The sequence below is a fragment of the Ursus arctos genome, unplaced genomic scaffold (assembly GCF_023065955.2).
Source record: "Ursus arctos isolate Adak ecotype North America unplaced genomic scaffold, UrsArc2.0 scaffold_8, whole genome shotgun sequence".
NCBI classification, from domain to species: domain Eukaryota; kingdom Metazoa; phylum Chordata; class Mammalia; order Carnivora; family Ursidae; genus Ursus; species Ursus arctos.
The window spans coordinates 60,925,526-60,947,949 of NW_026623100.1; the positions used below are offsets into that span (position 1 = coordinate 60,925,526).

The 22,424-nt window shown below is 39.6% G+C and overlaps 1 long non-coding RNA gene across 2 annotated transcripts in view; it reads left to right on the forward strand.

The window, feature by feature from the left end:
* Window positions 1–1,129: 1,129 nt before the first annotated feature.
* The window catches only part of LOC113240954 (uncharacterized), an 83,565-nt gene continuing 62,270 nt past the window's right edge, over window positions 1,130–22,424 (forward strand). For both annotated transcript variants that reach the window (XR_008958166.1, XR_003311370.3), the window contains exons 1-2: window positions 1,130–1,678; window positions 16,156–16,240. This is a non-coding gene — a long non-coding RNA (uncharacterized LOC113240954). The remainder of the gene's footprint in view (window positions 1,679–16,155; window positions 16,241–22,424) is intronic.

Consider the following 22,424-nt stretch of genomic DNA (forward strand, 5'->3'; position numbering starts at 1 on the left):
TCACAGTTTATGAGTCATCTGCTGTTGTTCCACTAATGTACATCTATGTGCAGCCTCCTCCATGGGGATAGGTCTCTTTTCTCTCTTGGGGTGATCTGAAGGCAGACATGTTATCTGATCTCAATTAGTGTTCTTAAAGCATTTTTTTTTAATGTTCAGTTAGCCAACACATAGTACATCATTAGTTTTTGATGTAGTAGTGTTCAACAATTCATTAGTTGTGTATAACACCCAGTGCTCATCACAACACATGCCCTCCTTAATACCCATCACCTGGCTACCCCATCCCCCCAACCCCCTCCTTCTGTAACCTTCAGTTTGTTTCCCCCAGAGTCCGGAGCCTCTCAGCTGGGGCGGCTTCTTTCTGCTGGGGCAGTGTCTCGGCAAAGTTTTGGGACCAGCCCTGCTAGTGAGTAGAGAGAAAACACCCTGTTTGCCTCTTGGCAGTCCTTTGCCTCTAGGCAGTCTAGGAAACCAACCCAGTGGGTGGCACAGTGGGTAAGTCTTTGAAATACAAAGGGCAGCTATTGCTTCAACAATACACTGAATGGAGACTGATGACTGAACTCATAGTCCATCTGGATTACTAAACTAGCTCTTGATAAGGTTGCTGGAAAGATTCTACAAATGTTGCTTCATTTGATTGGGCTCCCATTCTGAATCTGTTTATAATATTTTATTGTTTTCTTTACCAGAGAGTTCAGAGCATAAGCTTCACTCCACAGTAACACAGCTCATGAAAAACTGACAGAAGAGGAGAGTGGAGAAAGTGGATTAGATAGATATGGGATGAAGTAGTAAAAATATAGTAAGATTTGTTCAGTGGTTAATGCGTGCCAGACATTGATAGCTTGCATACACAATACCTATCTATCTACTCTTATCTATCCATCTATATCTGGCTATATTTATCTGTCTATCTTCATCTCCACTTAGTTTTCACAGGAGCATATGAGACAGATACTCTTTTTTTGTTTTGTTAAGATTTTATTCATTTGTCAGAGAGAGAGTGTGAGCACAAGCAGGGGTTGCAGCAGGCAGAGGGGGAAGCGGGCTCCCCGCCAAGCAAGTAGCCTGATGCAGGACTCGATCTCAGGACCTTGGGATCATGACCTGAGCCAAAAGCAAACGCTTAACCCACTTAGCCACCTGAGTGTCCAGAGACAGATACTCTTACCATCTCCCTTTTACATATGAGATAACTGTGTGCCAAGGTCACACGGTAAGAAAGTGTCTGAGCCAAGATGCAGAACCAAGTATGTCTCACTCCAGATCCCATGCTCTTTACCCCCATGAGATGCTGAGAGGTTGGTAGATGAAAATGAGCTTGGGTGGGTGTAGATAGGACACCATGGTAGGTATGAAAGAGAATAAGATGGGACAACAACCCTGATATCAACTTCTGGTGACAGTTTGAAACTATATTGCAAATAATTTGTGCTACTAATAATTTGTTATTACTAATAATGCAATGTTTGTGAATGACTTACATGAAAATAAATTGGAGCTGATTTTACTATCATTCTTAATATTACTCTTACCTGGATTCTGCTATGTTCCCTTTAAGTTAGAAAGAAAGGACTGGAGTTACAGATGGGTGTTCCTTTGAAGGACTGGAGTTCCAGATGAAGTGATCCCAGGTGTACATCGGCCATCATGGAATTGAAGTGGAAACCGGGTAAGAACCACCAGAGTGAAAATGCTATATGCAGAAGGATGTTGCAACTCTTGTGCATATGCTCTCAAATCTCCTTTCCTTTGGGTTCCAGACTCTTTTAACAGAGGTGGGATATGTTTATATCTGGGAGCAAAACTCTATGCAGAAGGTAGTTTGGCCCATGTACAGGGCAGGAACCAAAGTAGACACAGAGGTCAGAACCAGGTTGAAGCTGCTACCCATTAAGCTGTATGCTCCGAGTCACTTAGTTTTCCCCAGCTTTAGTTCCCTTATTTTAGTGGGAGTAATGGGTGATATACTTGCTTCACAGGCTTGTTGGGAGAACCAAAGGAGATTTTGATGTCACTTGTGATTGCTCTTTGAAAATCTGGTAGCAAGCAAGACCTTTAGTGGCAGTGGGCTAAGGTCCCTGGAAAATGGCATCCTGACAACATGTTGGAATCCCCTTAACTCACAAGTCCTTTCCTCCTTCCCTCCCACACACTGACACACACACTCTCAGGAACCCCTCCACCCAAACCTCTGCTTCCCAAAATGCTTGAACACATTACTTTCCAAACAAAAACTATCAGGAAAATTTTAGAGGAGTTGAAGTCCCTGATAGGGCTGGGCCCCAGTTTTGGTAACATGTTGATAGGATGTTTGAGAATTAGTTCTGAAAGTCATTACTTTCCCCCTAAATGGAATTTTTCCTGGGAGGCCATAAAAATGGAAGGGATTACAATTTTTTACTAGGGTGATCAGGTTACACACATCCCATCCTCTGGCCTGATACATCACAAACAAGAAAATAATAAAAGGCATTTAAACAGAGGCTTTTTGCCAGGGGTCTTCTCAACACATCGTAAAACATTAGGACATGACAAGTAAGAGATTGGAATCAGCCGTGCGGGTAACCTAGCACTCATTCACAGCCTGTGCATTCAGGGTGGGAGAAAACTTGAAGGGCATGAGGGGTTGCATAATCAGGCCTTGTGAGCCAGCAAGAGTGTACTCCGGGCTGGGCTTCTGCCCTGAGCCTATTTGGCTGTTCTAGTGCCCTCTACGAAGGAAAATTGGAGCCTAGTTTGCTCATGGCTGCTCTGACCAGCTGCTTCAAGCCCCATCTATTCCTGATACTGAGGACATCCAAAATGCTGGGCATGACATGTTACCCAGTGCCTACAGCCCTTAGTTCAGTCTGTGAGAAGACAAGGCTGAAAGAATAATGTCATCAATAAAAGTGGAGATTTTCTTTGGAGGAAGTTGAAAAGTTTGGACTGTGATAATATTTCATACGTCATTCAGGTTACATTTGTTGGCCCTTATTCGCAGTCCATCCCACGTGACTGGATGGGAGCTAGGAAAGAAAGGGATGCTGTCTCTCACCCCCCCCCCCCAACACTGCTTTGCCCATATTTTCCCACAGCATTTACCATTGACTTGTCTTTCCACCTAGACTATAAATCTATTGAGTGCTTGATATGTTGGGCTTCAATAAATGTTTGCCTTTATATTCTCCACCTGACCAGGCTGATTAATTCCTCTGGATTTAAAAACCATCTTCTTATTGATAAAATTTCATCCCAAATTATATGGTCTCTCGTTGGCAGTTATCTACTTGATACATTCATGAATTTCTCATAGAAATTTCAAAGTCAAATGTAAAAACTGCCAATGGAAGTTTATTCCCCACCATCTGCCCTTCGTGACACCCACCCTTAAGTTTTCTCTTATCTCAGTGAGTGACACCACATCTACTCACTTACTCAAACTGGAAATGAGAAGTCACCTGTGGCTCTTTCCTTTCCCTGATTCAGACATTCAGTTCACCATCAAGGCATGTCCCAGATGTGTCTCAAATTCTTTCCACTTTGTTTCATTATTTTAGTCTGAGTCACCACCACCTCTCATCTGGATACAAGAGGCTCCTGAATGGTCTTCTTGTCTGTATTCTAATTCCCAACCCATCATCTCATTTTCTACATGATATTCTTTTTTTTTTCTTCACACCCCTATCTACTTCTCATCTTCCTTTGTTAGTTTTAAGCAAATCTCAGACACCTTAATTTTCATCCATAACCATTATAGATCTGTGTACATATATGCGTATGTGTCTATAGTGTAATATATATATATATGCACACATATTCCTTTTTGGTAAACTTAACCACAATAGTATTATTTACTTAAAATGTAATAATACTTAAAAATACCATCAGTCACTTTTGAGACACTATTCACATTTTCAATTATATCATAAGTTTCATAGTTTTAACAGTTTTTAAAATATCAGAATCCCAATAAGATCTAAGCATTGTGATTCTTTGATATGTCTCACAAATCTATTTTAATCTGTAGGTTCACCAATCCTCTTTTTTCCCCCTGTAATTTATTTGGTAAAGACATCAAGTTGTTTCTCATGACTGTCTCACAGTTTGGATTTTTCTTATTGCATCTTTATGATATATTTAAACCTGTTGCTTTGTCTTTAGTATTTCTTATAGATTGGTAGATAGATCTAGAGGCTTGACCAGATTGAGGTTTGAGTTTTTAGAGATGGCTACTTCATAGTGGCATTGTGATTTTCCACTAGGGGACTTGTGATGTCTAGTTGTCTCTCTTTTTGTCATATTAGCAGACATTAATTCAATACTCAGATTCATTACTTCACTAGGAGTTATAAAATAATGATATTCAAATTTGTTATTTCTTTTTTATTAATTAGATGGGCTACATCTATAAAAAGAAATATCCTCTAATCTGCTTTTTGGAGAGCAGTGTTACCAGAATGAAAAGGAATCTTCTAACTTTGGTAATAATCTTCCCTCTGAAGACAACTAAAAAAGCTGGACAGAAAAAGAATAGTCTTAAAAGTAACAATGAGGAAAAACAGTAATGATAATTATGAGGTTGTAATTAGTTTGAGAAAAACAGTTCAGAGAGATGAACCTCAGCTGCTTCTGCCCTTGAGGTGTTCAATGCTTGGGACAGAGGTACATTTTTGGCAGTTTAGTGTGGGAAGGAGACAAGGGTTAGAGTCTGGAGGTTGAGATCCTGAAGAGTTGCACTGTTCAAAAATGTTTTTGCCCTGGGAGCATGTGCCCATTCCAGGGAAAAGGATGAAAGACAGAGATAAGGATTGGAGTCTAGCACTCTCCAAAGGGGAAAAAACTTGAAACATTCCCTACTCAGGCCTGAGAACTCAACAGGATGTGCCTTGGGAATGGGGTTATGACTTAACCTTGGGAAGTCATCTTGGTGACTCAGAAAACCTTGGTTCCCAAAAGCTAGGGCCCTCGGGTACCTGTTAGAAGGAGAAAAAACAAAAATACCTCTCGGAAGGAGATAAGACCATCTAAGGTCATCTAAGGTCTCAAATTATTTCTGTAGGTAATTGGAAAAAAAAAAAGAAGGTCAGAAAACTATCAGAAACAATGAGCTACACCAATGGATAAACGATGTAAGCCAGAACCAGCAAAAAAAACAGACCCCAGAGACACCAGTTTTGAAATTATCAGATATGGACTACAGAACTACTATGCTTACTAAATTCATGGAGATTAATTTGAAATGTAAACATTCCAGCAGGGAGCTAGATACTATAAAGAGTGAAACTCAATGTTTCCCTCCCAACATCATGAACAAGAAAAGGAAATTTGCTCTTGTCACTTCTATTTATCGTTGTACCAGAGGTTCTAGCAAGTGCCATTAGGATAAATAAGTAAGTAAGTAAATAAATAGCATCTGTATTGGAAAGGAAGAAGTAAAACTATCTCTATTCATAGATGCAGTGATCTTGTGTATAGAAAATCCTAAGGAACCCACTAAAAAACTATTAGGACTAAACAAATTCAGCAAGGCTGCAGAATATAAGATCAATACATAAAAATCAATTGCATTTCATGCACCAACAATGAGCATTCTCTGAAAATAAAATTGAGAAAACAATTCAATTTACAATGGCATCAAAAAGATAAAATAGATACAAATTTAACAAAGGAAGTGCAAAATTCATACACTGAAAACTACAAAAACTTTGGCTAAAGAAATGAAATAAAATCTAAATGAATGGAAAAATATTCCATGTTCATGGGTTGGAATACTTAATGTTGTTAAGATGTCAATATTCCTTAATTTTATCTACAAATTCAACACAATCCGTATCCAAATCCTAGCTGACTTTTTTCCAGAAATGGACAAGTTGATCTTAAAATTCATATGGGAATGATTAAGAGTACGCTTATCTTGATGAGCACTGAATAATATATGGAATTGTTGAACTACTATATTGTACACTTGAAACAAATATCACACTGTATGTTAACTACACTTGAATTTTAAAAAAACATGATAAATCAATTCATCTGGCAAAGCAAGGGACTCATAATAGCCAAAACAATCCTGAATAAGAACAAAGTTATAGGACTTATACTTTCTGATTTAAAACATTACTATAAAGCTGAATAATGAGGATAGACATATAGATCAATGGAACCAAATATAGATATAATACCCTACATTCTGGTAAATTGATTTTTGACAAAAGTGTCAAAATAATCTAATGGTAAAAGGATAATCTTTTCAAAACATGTTACTGGGACAATTGGAAATCCACATGCAAAGGAATGAATTTATACTCTCACCTCACACCATACATAAAAATTAACTCCACGCGGATTATAAAAATTAAATGTTAGAGCTAAAACTACAGAACTCTTAGAAATAATAGAAGTAAATCTTCATGGTCTTGGATTAGGCAATAATTTATAAAATATGACACAAAATGCACAAGTAAAAACACAGATAAATTGGACCTCACCAAATTTTTAAAAAAGATTTTATTTGTTTATTTCACAGAGAGAAAGAGAGCACAAGAAGGGGAAGTAGGAGGGGGAGAAGTAGGCGCCCGATGAGCAGGTAGCGTGGGCTCCATCCCAGGATCCTGGGATCTTGACCTGAGCCAAAGGCAGATGCTTGACCTACTGAGCCACCCAGGTGCCCCTGGACCTCGCCAAAATTTAAAACTCTTGTGCTAAAAACAGTCTCATTACAAAAGTGAAAAGACAAGCTACAGAATAGGAGAACATATTTGTTCTTTATATATTCTGGATACCAGTCCCTTATCAGATTGGCACTTTATATATTCTGGATAGCAAACTGAGAAGGGATTGGTATCCAGAGTATATAAAGAACTCTTACAACTCAATAATAAAGAGAGAAACAATCCAATTTAAGAGTAGGCATTTCTCTAAAGAAGATATATCAATTACTAATAAACACATGAAAACATGCTCCTCATCATTACTCATTAGAGAATGAAAATCAAAAGCACAATGAGATTCCACTTTATACCCACTAGGATGGTTATAATAAAAAAGATGGATATTAAATAGTGTTGGAAAGGACGTAGAGAAATTGGAACCCTCATAAACTGCAGATGGAAATGTACAAGTATTTCCAACAGACCCACAGCTGAAGAAAAATTTAAAGAATATTGTTCAGTAAGAAGGAAAATGATGCCATATGGAAGCTCTGTGATGTAGCAGGAAAGGAAAGCAAAGAAGAAGGTAAATATGTAGGTGAATCTAAATGACCACTAACTATATAAAGCAATAATAATAATATCTTGTGGGGTTTTGAAACTATATGCAATCGAAATACATGACTATGTCACAAATAACTTGGGGAAGAGGAGGTAGTTAAAAGTCTAAGGTCCAAGGTACTCCAGGGTCCTTGCATTTTTCAAGGGGAAGTTAAAGGAAAGATTAACATCAGACTTTGATATGTCAAGCATGCACTAGGATAAACATTAAGAGCGTGGAAAAAGTGTGTGTAACTTGCACACTGATAGATGGAAAACCATGATAAAAAAATAATCAATTCAAAGGAATGGATGAAAGGAGAGCATAAGGAACAAAGAACAGGTGGCTTAAATAGAAGGATAGAAGAAGATGATAGGCTTAAATCCAGCTAGGCTAAGGCTAGGACCTAAAGGGACCAAGTGTTCCAGTTAAAAGATGAAGGTTTTTTAGATAGAATTTAAGAAATATCACTATAGGCTGTTTATAAGAGAAAGATTGAAAACATAAGGTTTTAAAACGGTTGCAAATAAATGAATGAACAAAGATACCATGGGAAAAACTGCAAGAACACTGGTGTAGCTCCTTTCAGGCAAGTAGACTTCAACATAGAGAGCATCAGAGGTGCCTGCGTGGCTCAGTTGGTTTAGCATCAGCTCTCAGCTCAGGTTACGATCCCAGGGTCCCGGGATTGAGCCCCGCATCAGGCTCCTCTGGCTCCTTTCAATTGCTTGAATGCATCAAGTCTTGGGGCCTTTGCATATGGCTGGACTAAGGTCTCCTCATCCTGCAGGTCTCAGCTCAGGTGACACCTACTCAGAGTACCTTCTCTGGCTACTCTGATTCTCCACATAGATTATAAACCCCCATTATTTTTCATCTCAGCCCTTTTTTGAAGGGATAACCTGCCTTCAGTTACAGAATATAAGCCCTATGAGGTCAGTAACCATATCTTGCTTACCATTGTATTTCCAGGATTTATAAAAATGTTGAAGGAATGAATGGGGAGGAGTGAACGAAGAAGAAAGGAGAAAGGGAGGTCGTGGAGCTAGCATGTACCTGCTCAGGGTGGTCTAAGTAGGCGTGATGAAATCTGGGGCCAGAGTAAAAGGCTTAGACTTAGGTAAGAGGTGACTCCAGGCAGGGTACGCAGGAAACCATGGAGGTTCAGGGGAAGAAGACGATCCCATGCCCAGGGCAGATCCTGAGCAGCACAGAGGGAGAAGGAGAAGCAGGGTGAGCCCCACCCAGGGGCCAGATGTGATTCTGCCTAGGCCTGGCGCTGTTCTCCATCCCTGGGTGTTTCCATTCCTGGCCTTTAATGTGATGAGAGAGCCCTGTTCTAAGAACTCTGACTAAAAGCAAAGTCCTCCTGTTTTCTCCAGCACCACATTTTGCCTGGAGTCATCAACTGTAAAACTGACTACTTGGACAAGATAATCTGTAAGGAATTCTCCAGATGTAACAGTTTATTTTTCCCTGTCTTCTCCTCCTCCTCCTCCTCCTCCTCCTCCTCCTCCTCCTCCTCCTCCTCCTCCTCCTCCTCCTTCTTCTTCTTCCTCTTCTTCCTCTTCTTCTTCTTTTTCTTTTTCCCCCTCAGATCTTAATCCTTCCAGTCATGTAAGCTGGAAACCTTTAAATCATTTTTGATATTTCTCTGTTTCACCTCATCCTTACCAAGTTTTAATGACAATTCAGTGTCTTTCCTCTTTCTGGTTTTCTTTGTAGCCTCCCTGGTCTAGACCTCATTATTTCCCACTTTCTGACTAGTCAGTCTGATTCCAGTGCAGTCCGCTCACCTTCCTGGTTCATCTTTCAAAATTACCATCTTGTTCAAATCAACTCAATATTAAAGCATTTTAAGAGAATCTCAGTGTCTCAGGATAGAGTCTGAATTCTCTGATCTTTAAGGGGCCCCAGATTTGACCCCAACCTACCCTTCCAGCCTTATCTCCCACTATTTCCCTTAAAGAAACTTCTGTCCCCTCCATACTTAGTTATCGTTTTCCTCAACACACCATGTTTTTTTCTGATTGCCACACTTTGGCTGATTCCCTTCTTCCTTCATGGGATGCCTTACTCATGCTCTTCCATCAAAATCTGGTTAAGTACTGCCTTCTCAGATAATGCTTGGCCTCTTCCATGCTGACATGACACCAGTTATTTATATGGTCCTCCACACAAGTTATCCTCTTGCATTTCCACCTATCTAACTCTAAGGCCCTTTTCTATGAAATAAGGTGATGACTTATTTCTATGACATAAGGGAAGATGACTTGTAAGTTTCCTTCCCACAGTAATAGTCTGTAGTTGGCTGATTTCTTTGTCTCTGTGTCTTTTTCTTCATATGGATCGCAGTGCCTTTCAGTTTGCCAGATATTCTTGCGACTCTGCCATGTGTCCAGATTTGTGTTAGGCCCTGTGAGGTGGGCAGAGGTGAATAACAGAGAGCCCTGGATTCTTAAGGACCCATAATCATGTGTGGGGTGTGTATGTGGGAGTGACGGGAGATGGACAGAGAGAAACAGAGACAGATCTACTCATGAGAAACTATGACATAAGGCCAAGTAAGAAAGGTGCTATTGAAGAATTATGAAGTGGGACTGGAAAGGGGAGGAGGGAGTAATTTTGACTAGGATCATCTGGAGAGGCCCCAGAGCACAGAGGTCATGTTGCTAGACTTTGGCTGATGAATGACTGTAAGAGCAGACATGGAGTTTTGAGGAGGGAGGGTGAAAAAAAACATAATAATAAGGGCATGAAGATAGGGGTGGGAGACACAGGGAGAATCCCGGAAATTGTATGGACTTCAGTGTGGCCAACACATGGGGGACGTGGAACATTCTTCTCTGAGATAAGGTTGGAGAGGCTCTGCATCAGTGAGAGAGGCTGACTCCTCTCCTCCCACAGCCCTCTCTCTTCCCTGGCTTCACATTGGTTGCAACTCTCCACACTCACCGACCAAGTTCCTGCTTTGTTTATGTTGACAGTTTTGCCCCAGTGCCCTCCCAGGCCTCTTGCTGGCTCCTTCTTCCACCCTGGCTGCCATCGTTCCCAATGACACTCAGGCTTCAGTTCCTCCAGGAGTCCAGGCTGGGTTTGGCAGCTATGTCTGGGCTACCTTAGCATCCCTCTTGTAGCACTCACTGCTTTAATGTGATCTCCTCATGTCGTTTTCTCTACCAGTCTATGAGTGCTTCTTATTTTAGAGAAATGCCCACATTGCCAATGTGTCTTGAAGGCACAGTGTGTTGTAGTAGAAGAAAGCACTGATCTAAGAGTCAGAAACTTTGAGTCCTAATCTCAAGTACCAGTTGGGAAGCATTGTCTCTGGGCAGCATTCTGGATGACTTCTGGGGTTGTTGTGGTAATACATGGAAAATCCTTAATGAGCAAGGTACTAAACAGATAGATAACCACTAGTTACTTCCTAAGTCTCACATTTAATAGCTTTTCTTTATTTCTCATCATATAGAACCTTTCTGCATTTGACAGGCTTATAATCACTGTGGCCTCTGCCTTTTATATGTTCTTATTATGTTCCAGTCCTTGGATCATTTTTCTCAATTCTCTGGTTCTTGTTTTTCCACCCACATCCTAAGTGCTCTTTCATTAGCATTATTTCTTCCTGTTTCCAGGTTTAACTGGAAGCTTCTATGGCTTCTATTTCCAGTTATAGGCTGATGAATCCTTGGTCTTTATCATCCAGGCTGACCTCTCTCCTAAGCTTCACATCCTTCTTTCCAACCGTATGCTCACTATCTCCACCTGTGATTTGTCCCTTAGGCACTTTGGAACTAAGATGTCTCAAAAATAACTTCTCATATTAAATCTGGACTTTCTCTTCCGTGTTTCTATGAATGGCACTCTCCACTCTATGAGTCAAGCTAGAAACTTCAGACACATCTTTAGCTTTTTGTCTTCTTCAACAGCGGCAATGTGATGGAAAAGAAGGGGAAAAATAGAGATGGGAGTTTGGGAGGCAAATCCTTCAGTAGGACAAAGAATACAAAGGGAAACAGGGAGAGGCTGAGTGGTGAAGGAAGGTAGGCAGAGGCTAGATCTCAAAGGGCCACATAAGTCATGGTAAGGAATTTGGACTTGATCCTGAGGCAGCAGGGATCCATCCATTGGACGGCTTTAAGGAGGGGGCATACATGCTGAGCTTGAGGCTGTGGAAGGCTTAATCTGATTGCAGCATGAAGAATGGATTATAGGGCTCCCATGTGAGAAAGGAAGAATGTTAGGACCTGGATGCAGGAGAGGAGATGATGAAATGATGAGAAGATGAGGTCCCAAACAAAGGCAAGGTGTGGGGCAGCAAGATAAAGTTGGATTGTTAGGTGAAAAAGAATCCTTGGAGGATGGCCACTTGGAGAACTACTCCTCCCTCATCTAGGGAGACACTGAATGGAAAGGAAAGGAGAAGGCTGTGTGGGGGTGAGAACACCTGGCAGCAAATGAACTAGCCCATGAGAGGGAGGGCAGGTCTGGGTTCTGACCGCATTTCCCCTCCTCATGGTTGAAGTTTATCTTGCCTGCTGAGCATATGAGAGAAATAACCAGGACATGATGAATAAAAATAATTTTGGAATAAATCACAAAGAACAAACTTATTAAAAATCAGTGCACAATGATTGAAATAGGAACTGAAGGAAAGCGAGGCTTCTTTCCTTACAAACTATAGTTGTTGATTATTCACAAGTCCTTAATGTCTTTTTTGAGAAAGTGATTTCATTTTCCAGCTGTTCATTACACTGGAGAGTGGTTACAAGGGAAAGTAAAGAAAACAGCAGGTTGTTTGATATTGCTCAAAAGCCTGTCTATGAACCATTCACTAAAGATAACCGATTCTTCCAAAGGAGTAATGTTTATAAATTTGCAGTTCTTCTCTGCTTATAAAAAGTGAGAGGAGAAACTAAAAAGTCAGGAAAGAGGAATTACTCAGATATAGTGCCCCTGCTAATAGAGACTTGGAATTGTAACAGCCAGGACACATTTGTGGGTTTTTTTGGGAATAATTGGAATAAGGGAGGAGAGAAAAGTCAGTTTCTTTTTCATTGTAACCTTGGGACTGATAAAGGGAAGTGTGATGTGGCTGAGGGTGCAAAGGATCAGGTCAGTTTCCATTAGGCTCGTTTATGTTCTGGAAGAAGTTACTATGGGTGAAACTTAACTACTGGTGAAATGATTGGAGAATCCACCCCCTTCCCATGAGTAAAGTGGAGGCTTTCCCATTAGGTTGTTTAAGTGATTTAATAAGCCTTTCCTTAAAAATAAATGATTTGATGGGGCACATGTACCCCAATGTTTATAGCAGCAATGTCCACCATAGCCAAACTATGCAAAGAGCCCAGATGTCCATTAACAGCTGAATGGATAAAGGAGATGTGGCATGCATATATATATATATAACTTAGCCATCAAAAAGAACGAAATCTTGCCATTTGCAACAACATGGATGGATCTAGAAGGTATAATGCTAAGTGAAATAAGTCAGAGAAAGACAAATACTATATGACCTCACTCATACGTGGAATTTAAGAAACAAAACAGATGAACGAGAGTGAGAGAAGGAAAAATAAAATGAGATAGAAATTGAGAGGGAGGCAAACCATCAGAGTCGCTGAACAAACTGAGGGTTGCTGGAGGGGAGGTGTTTGGGGGAAAGGATAATTGGGTGATGGGCATTAAGGAGGGCACTTGATGTAATGAGCACTGAGTGTTAAATGCAACTGATGGATCACTAACTTCTACCCCTGAAACTAATAATACACTATATGTTAACTAAATTGAATTTAAATTAAAAATTTTAAAAAGAGGTCAATATAAAACTTAGAAACTTTTCTTCCTTATAAGAAGCATTCGATGAAGATTAAACTTCATTGACAAACTCTTCAAATTGACATATGATCTTTGTTAGTGTGCGTCCGGTCATGTTTGCCTTGTTGCCTGGTTTTGTGCACTGGACTTTAGAGTCCTTCAAACATCACCTCGTTATTGCCTACTGTGCTTTGCAGGTGCACTACGAGAAATGGATCCTGAGTCTTACTTAAGTGGTCTAGTCATTTCAGCAGCTGAGAGTTTGTTCCATTTAAAGGCAGCATCTTCATCTCCATATACTTGATGCAGTTGTTCAGAACTATCTTCTTATTAAGCAACCAGACTTTCTGTTTATTGATACACTTTCCATAAATGCATCTAAACAGACATGGAGAAATAGGTCCCAGAATCAGTAAGTGAGATGCCCTAGAGTAGGAAAAGAACACAAAGATTTCCTAAAAGGCAGAGGACCTAGGTCACGGCTAAGTTTTAAGAGAGGATGAAATATCATTAAAAATGGGATCTTGCTGGCCTCACTGAAGTACACAATGATGCTCATTGTAAGTGAAGATTTATTTTATGGTTTTAATATTAGAGATGTGGACAAAGTGTTCCGAAGAGCTAGTCATCAAAAATGCCAAAGATCTAAATCCTAATGAGTTTGTCTCTGAAATTCAGTTAAAAAAATCAATGATTGTCATTAACTTTGGGAGAGAAAGCCCTCAAATATGACTTCCCTGTAGCTTCTACAGTTTATCACTCAGGAGTCTAAATTTTATTGATGCCTCATCCTGACATCATCAGAAGTGCCCCTCGTACATTTTTGTTCCTTCCCTGCCTCGTATGCTGAAATTAATGAAAAGGGAAAAACTAAAGAAATGACACGAGACAACAGGCCTACTAGATCTTGCTACTTTGTTAAGTGAGAAATCAGCAGCTGGTGCTGTTGCCTTTCATGGGAAGATGAAGGGGCTCAGGTGAAAATTTCCATGTCAAATATACTTTTCTGAAATGAAAGTGTGATAATTTTTTTGTCTTCTATTTAAAAAAATTGTTTACTGAAAAGATGAACAAGTGTGCAACCTGGGATGGCATGTAGATTAGCAAGGGAGCTTGTCTATTTTCTACAAGCTTCTGTTGTGCAGCACAATACAGGCCTATCCTCCAGGGCCCCACTTTGGACAGAACTCGACAACGTCTTCAGAAGTACTGAAGGCTTGTGCTCATTTCAGAATGCAGAACACCTCCCTTAGTCCAATTTTGCATCATCAACTGAAGTTGGGGTCAGGTTGAATGTTATGTTTTGCTCCTCCAAAGCTTGGTCCTCACCAGGGAACAGAAGTTTTCAAGCCTGAGGGGGATTCTTGGGGCCTATAGTCACCGTTGCTGGAGTAAGGAACACTGCAGAGTGTGTCAGAGAGCCACCTGTTCTCTCATCTCAAAACAAGCACACTGATTCAGATCATTGCTAATTTAACACAAATACAGTTCCAAATGAGGGACCTAGAGGTCCTGTTGGCAGGTAGAGGTTGTATTTGCCACTCTAGATGGTCCATAATGTCAAGAACTGGTTTTGGTTTAGTGATTTTAACCTGGCACTGAGATGGCAATCCATACCCTGCCCTGGAAAAAAAAACAACCCATACCATTTCAAATACAAGCTGTTGCTGCCCCATCTCCCACTTTCCCCATTGAATAATATTGTTTTATTCATTTAGCCAATAAATAAAAATCAAATATAGTGTGCATCCTGCATTGCGCTAAGTGTGTAGACATCACAAATATGTACAGTCTGTTCTCTGCCTTTCAGGAAGTTGTCAATCAAATTGGGAAGATGAATCATGTATTCAAATATTCACACCCACGGAAGAGTTGAAGGAGAGGCAGGGAGGAGACAGGTGCACTATGGGGGATGGTTCTAAAGGGTGTGAGGGAGCCTCCAAATGGGAGGCAGGAGCAAGTCAGCATTTGGACAGCTGCGATACAGTAGTGGATACCAAAGACACCCCGGGACATAGAAGATATATTCCCTTTATCTTCTTTTTTTTTTTAATGTTTTTTTATTACATTATGTTAGTCACCATACAGTACATCCCTGGTTTCTGATGCAAGGTTCGATGATCCCATTTCCCCACCCCCACCCCTCTGAAGCCCTCAGTTTGTTTCTCAGAGTCCATAGTCTCCCATGCTTCACTCCCCCTTCTGATTACCCCCTTTCTTTATCCCTTTCTTCCCCTACCGATCTTCCTAGTTCTTATGTTCCATAAATGAGAGAAATCATATGATAATTGTCTTTCTCTGCTTATTTCACTTACTATTATCTCCTCCAGTGCCGTCCATGTTGCAGCAAATGTTGAGAACTCGTTCTTTCTGATAGCTGAGTAATATTCCATTGTATATATGGACCACAACTTCTTAATCCAGTCATCTGTTGAAGGGCATCTCGGTTCCTTCCACGATTTAGCTATTGTGGATAATGCTGCTATGAACATTGGGGTGCATATGGCCCTTCTCTTTACTACGTCTGTATCTTTAGGGTAAATACCCAGTAGTGCAATGGCTGGATCATAGGGTAGCTCAATTTTTAACTTTTTAAGGGACCTCCACACTGTTTTCCAGAGTGGCTGCACCAATATGCATTCCCACCAACAATGTAGGAGGGATCCCCTTTCTCCACATCCTCTCCAGCAATTGCTGTTTCCTGCCTTGTTGATTTTTGCCATTCTAACTGGCGTAAGGTGGTATCTCAATGTGGTTTTGATTTGAATTTCCCTGATGGCTAATGATTTTGAACATTTTTTCATGTGTCTGTTAGCCATTTGTATGTCCTCATTGGAAAAGTGTCTGTTCATATCTTCTGCCCATTTTATGATTTGTTTATTTGTTTCTCGTGTATTGAGTTTGAGAAGTTCTTTGTAGATCTTGGATACCAGTCTTTTATCTGTAGCATCATTTGCAAATATATTCTCCCATTCTGTGGGCTGCCTCTTAGTTTTTTTGATTGTTTCCTTGGCTGTGCAGAAGCTTTTTATCTTGATGTAGTCCCACATGTTCATTTTATCTTTATTCCCTTTATCTTCTATCTCTTTCCAGGCCCTATTTATCAGAGCACTCACTGGGTGCCACGCATTGAACTGAACAAGATGTATCCACCTAAAACTCACAGTTGACCTGAAAGGTAAGTGTTATTTTCTCTATCTACTCAAAGAGCTTAAATAATGTGCCCTCAATCATATGGCTAATAAATATCAGTACTGGAATCTGACCAATGGAGGGGCTTTCTAAAAAAGAATGGCTTCAGCTGTGTCCACATTCCAGGAAAAGGTATTAAGCCAAAGCATGCTCAGAGGAGTGAGTCAGGAGTAGGGCAGTAGCAAAGTGCCTCTTTCTTTTTGGCTGATTACATTTCATAGCACCACACAACAGGGAACAGGAAGTGGGTGAGATCATGGTGATGCCACCTTTTAATGATCTCATTTAGTGGTAATACAGCCTAAGGAAAGTTTTTTTCATTGTCCCATTAAGTCTCCGTTAAGGATAGTATACCTTTTCTAATATGTCCCCATTCTCCAGAATGCTATACTTCCTTTGATTTCATAAAACTATATCCTGACAATGATATTAAAAGTGTGATAATTTTTAAATTAATAAATTGTGTATAGTTTGAATTAAACAAATATTGATAGATGGTCAATACTTGAACTCATACCAGTACTATGAAAAGGCCAGAGACATGATGTGAATTTAAGATAACCAAATTTTAATTTATGACTTATTCCTGTAAGAATGGAAATTACTGCTTGTGCATCTGAAATAAAGGGGAAAAAATGCCCTTGGAAGATGTGGTGACTCCCACCAGTTGTAGGTATTGCAGACTGTCTGGTGGGTGTCAAGTGTGGCACTGGTTTGTGGCAGATGCTTGGAGTGTTGTTGAGACTGTGTCAGAAGGTCAGACACATGGAATCCTTTGATCATTGTATAATTTTTGTTTTGCCACTTAATAAATTCCCACAAACTTGGCGGCTTAAAACAACACACATTTATGGTCTTACATTTCTGGCTTCCAGAACTCTGAAACCAGTTTCACTGGCCCCAAACCAAGGTGTTGGCAGGACTACATTCTCTGCAGAGGGTTATGGAATCAGTTTCCTTGGCCTTTCCAGCTTCTAGAGTGGCATTGCTTGTATTCCTTGGCTCATGGTCCTTTCTTCTATCTTCAAAGCCCACAGTGTTGCATCCTCAAATCTCTATCTGTCTTTCCGTCTCTCTCTGTTTCCTTTCTACTCTGCTGAGTGGAAACACGTTGCCTTCTCTCTTCCATAGGATACATGTGATTACATGTGGGGCCCACCTAGATAATCCAGGATAATCTCATCTCAAGATTCTTTTTTTTTTTAAATAAAGATTTATTTATTTTTTTAATAAAGATTTATTTATTTATTTTATTTATGTATTTATATATTTATTTATCTGGGCTGGGGGGCCCGCAGAGGGAGAGAGAGAGACTCAGACTCTGTGCTGAGCATGGAGCCTGATGTGGGGCTCAATCCCAGGATCCTGAGATCATGACCTGAGCCAAAACCAAGAGCCAGCTCCTTAACCACCTGAGCCACCCAGGTGCCTTTCATATCAAGATTCTTTTTTTGAAAATTTTTATTATGTTATGTTAGTCACCATACAGTACTTCATTAGTTTTTGATAGAGTGTTCCATGATTCATTATTTGCATATAACACCCGGTGCTCATTGCAATATGTGCCCTCCTTAATACCCATCACCGGGCTCGATTCTTAATCACATTTGCTAAGTCTCTCTTACCGTATAAGGTAACATTCATAAATTTAGGGATTAGGATCTGGATATATTTGGGGCCAAAATTCAACCTATTACAACTATGAATCTTCCTTTGTCCTTTTTTTCCTTTAATGCCTATAATGTGCCTATAATATGTTCAATGCTGTGATAATCCCTAAAGACATACAGATCAATGAGAGTGTACCTCTACCCTCAAGAAATTCAGTTTAGATGGGGAGACATATATGCATATAGAAGGACTGTAATGTATGGGCACCACCAGAGAGGTTTACAAATAGGGTTTTCACAAATAGATATTCACAAATATCAAAGAAGAATGATTCTCAGTGAGAAACTGAGAAAGCCTTAGAGATCTGTCTTATGAGAATATTTTAAGTGGAACATTAACACTGCAGTACAAAAAAGGGTGATGAGGATGGAAAGAAATCTGAAAACTGCCATCCAAGAAACAGTTAAATAACCTACAAAGAAGAAAACTTGTAAGAGGGTATTGATGGAAGAAGAATTGTCCTTAGTTTCTGTTGCATAGAAGAGAAGAACTAAGGGTAAAAGGTAGACCTAAGGCCAGGAACAAGAAAGACAAGGATGTCCACTTTCACCACTTTTATTCAGCATAGTACTGGAAGTCCTAGCCACAGCAATCAGACAACACAAAAGAAATAAAAGGCATCCAAATTGGTAAAGAAGAAGTAAAACTTTCACTATTTGCAGATGACATGATACTCTATATAGAAAACCCTAAAGATCCCACCAAAAAACAACTAGAACTAATAAATGAATTAAGTCAAGTCACAGGATACAAAACCAATGTGCAGAAATCTGCTGCGTTTCTATACACTAATAACAAAGCAGCAGAAAGAGAAATTAAGAAAAAAAATCCCATTTATGATTGCACCAAAAATTATAGCATACCTAGGAATAAACCTAGGCGGTGAAAGACCTGTACTCTGGAAACTATAAAACACTTATGAAAGAAACTGAAGATGACACAAAGAAATGGAAAGACATTCCATGCTTATGGTTTGGAAGAACAAATATTGTTAAAAATGTCTATACTACCCGAAGCAATCTACAGATTTAATGCAATTCCTATCAGAATACCAGCAGCATTTTTCAGAGAACTTGAACAAACAATCTTAAAATTTGTATGGAACCACAGAAGACCCCAGATAGTCAAAGCAATCTTGAAAATGAAAAACAAAACTGGAGGTATCACAATTCCAGACTTCAAGTTTATTATAAAGCTATAGTAATCAAAGCAGTATATAGTATATACTGGCAAAAAAATAGACACATAGATCAATAGAGCAGAAAAGAAAGCCCAGAAATAAGCCCACAATTATATGACCATTTAATCTTCTACAAAACAGAAAAGAATATACAATGGGAAAAAGTCTCTTCAACAAATGGTGCCGGGATAACTGGGCAGCTACATGAAAAGAATGAAACTGGACCACTTTCTTACACCATACAAAAAAATAAACTCAAAATGGATTAAGAACCTAAACGTGAGAGCGGAAACCGTAAAAAATCCTAGAAGAGAGCACAGACAGTAATTTCTTTGACATCAGCCATAGCTAATAACATCTTTGTAGATATGTCTCCTGAGGCAAGGGAAACAAAAGCAAAAATAAACTATTGAGACTACATCAAAATAAGCTTCTGCATAGCAAAGGAAGCAACCAAAAAAACTCAACCTACTGAATGAGTGAAGATATTTGCAAATGACATATTGGAGAAAAGGTTAGTATCAAAATTTTTAAAGAAGTTATACAACACAAACCAAATAATCCCATTAAAATTGGGCAGAAGACATGAACAGACATTTCTCCAAAGAAGACACAGAGATGGCCAAAAGACACGTGAAAAGATGCTCTATGTCATTCATCATCAGGGCAATGCAAATCAAAACTACAATGAGATATCACCTCACACCTGTCAGAATGGTTAAAATATAAAAACCCAAGAAACAAGTTTTGGCAAGGATGTGGAGAAAAAGGAACCCATATATACTGTTGGTGGGAATGCAAACTGATACAGCCACTGTGGAAAACAGTGTGGAGGTTCCTCAAAAAAATTAAATAGAGCTACAGTATGACCCAGTAATCACACTACTGGGTATTTACCCAAAGAATAGGAAAACACTAGTTCAAAAGATATATGCACCCCTATGTTTTTTGCGGCATTATTTATAATAGCCAAATTATGGAAGCAGTCCAACTGTCCATCAATAATGAGTGGATAAATATTACAAAGCCATAAAAAAGAATGAAATCTTGCCATTTGCAATGACATGGATGGAGCTAGAAAGTATAAGGCTAATAAGCAAAATAAGTCAGTCAGAGAAGGACAAATACCCAAATGATTTCACTCATATGTGGAATTTAAGAAAGAAAACAAACAAACAGGAAAAAAAAAGACAAACCAAAAAACAGACTCTTAACAATGGAGAACAAACTGATGGTCACCAGAGGGGAGGTGGGTGGGGGATGGGTGAAATAGGTGATGGGGATTAAGAGTGCACTTACTGTGATGAGTACTGAGTAATATATAGAATTGTTGAATCACTATATAGAATTGTTGAATCACTATATTGTGTGTCTGAAACTAATCTAACACTGTACGTTAACTACACTGAAATTAAAATTCTTTGAAAAAGAGTAAGGGGTAGAGATAATAGGGAAGCAGATTGGCTGTACATTAGAAAGCACTTTACCATACTGTCTTTCAAGATAGTGCATGCCCGTCACTGAGGGTGTATAGGCAGGACAGGATGGTTGTCTGCTGGAATTGGGGCACAGAGCATTTCTGTTTTTCATGGGAGATTGGGGGGTAGACATCCTCCAAGGAAGATTTCTGAATGATACAAATTGAGAAGATTTCAAAATAACTTGGAGAACTCACATAAGAATGCTAATTCAGTCATGATATGCTGTATAAGGCGATGATAACAAAAACACCACAAAATGGGTTAATTTTTTGCTTGTGCTACATACCCATTTCAGGTTGACAAGGGCCTCTGTCTTATATTGCCCTCAGTCAGGAACCCAGGCTACAGGAGCTCCATCATTTGGAATGTTGCTAGTTGTTGAAACAGGGAAAGGGGTTCTACAGTGTCTCACACTGGCAAGCAATTGAATATCCCAGCTCCCAAATCAATGCTCTATATTACATGTGCCCCTAAACTATTGCCCAGAACCAGTCACATGGTCAATCCTGTCATATATATTGAAGGAGGAGAGCTAGAAATATAGGTGAATAAACTAATACCCACTATAGCTCACTTTCTGGATGCTGAATACTTGGTTCACACTCCTCCCCATACCCAGAATGCCTCCATGCCCTCCACAAGGGGGATAACCCCAAAACTAAGGATCCCTGGATGAAGACTAGAGTCTCTACATGTAGTGGCTCTTGAGTGTGAGATTTATGAGCTAAAAAGACAAGTGTCTTCCCCCTGTCCTTTGCAACTTAGCCTGTGTCCGGTGGTGGAACAGGGATAGGACCACCAGGATTAACATTTCCATTCTGAAGGGGAAAAAAAGTACAAACAGTAGATATTGATCTGTAGCAATTCTGAAATCCACCTAGGTAGATATTTTCGAGAGCCCTTTACCTAAAGACATGTAGATAAATGAGAGTTTGCACTTACCTTCAAGGAACTCAGTTTAGATGGGGGACATACATGGACATACATGACTATAATAGAGGAGAGGTGTAAAAGTAGTGTTTTCACAACATCAAGGAGGATGGTTAATTCTTAAGGAGAAATTGGGAAGGTCTTAGAGATCTGTCATGTGAGATTATTTTAAGTGGAACATTTCCAGATTGGCCCCAGGTAGGCTCTCTAAGAGGACTGTAGAGTCCAGTTTCTGTAGTCCTTGCCTCTCCCTGAGAAAAAGTTCTCTTGACATCAGTCCCATTGGCCACACGTGAAATGAGCAATGGGACAAGGTGTGACAGCCTTCTTGGACCACTTGCTGTCTGTAGATATTTGGAATCCAAGGGTTGTTTTAAATTCTGAACCAAGACTCTTTTAGTACTAGCCATGGTTTCTTGGGTCATTCAGTTATCTCAAAATCTTAGGAGTCTCTTTATCAGTGTGATTAAAATTAGTTCCATGTGTCAAATAGTCACATCCACAATTTGTTTAAGACACAGTTCTCAGATTTTCTGTATTTGCTTTCTCATCCTGATCTCTGTCTTGACTTAACTGCAATTGCAGATGCCTTGAGTTTATTGGACTTCAGTGGGACAAACACACTTTTAGCACCTTTGCCTGAGTTGGTTTGTCTAATTGAAAGAATTTCCTTGATGGAACACTTTCATAGGATTTTTTTTTGTTTGAGATGACTTAATTCACTCACAGGTGTTAACTCTTGGTATAATGACTCTCGAATCTATTCTTTCTTTAAGCCCGATTTTAATTAACTTTTGTTTCTTAAATATGTCTTTCCTGTTGGAGTTGGGCAGCAGTTGCCTCTTCCAGTCCTTCTAGACCCCATATTCTTTTTGTTATGGTTTGCAAACAAACAAAAGCCAAATGCT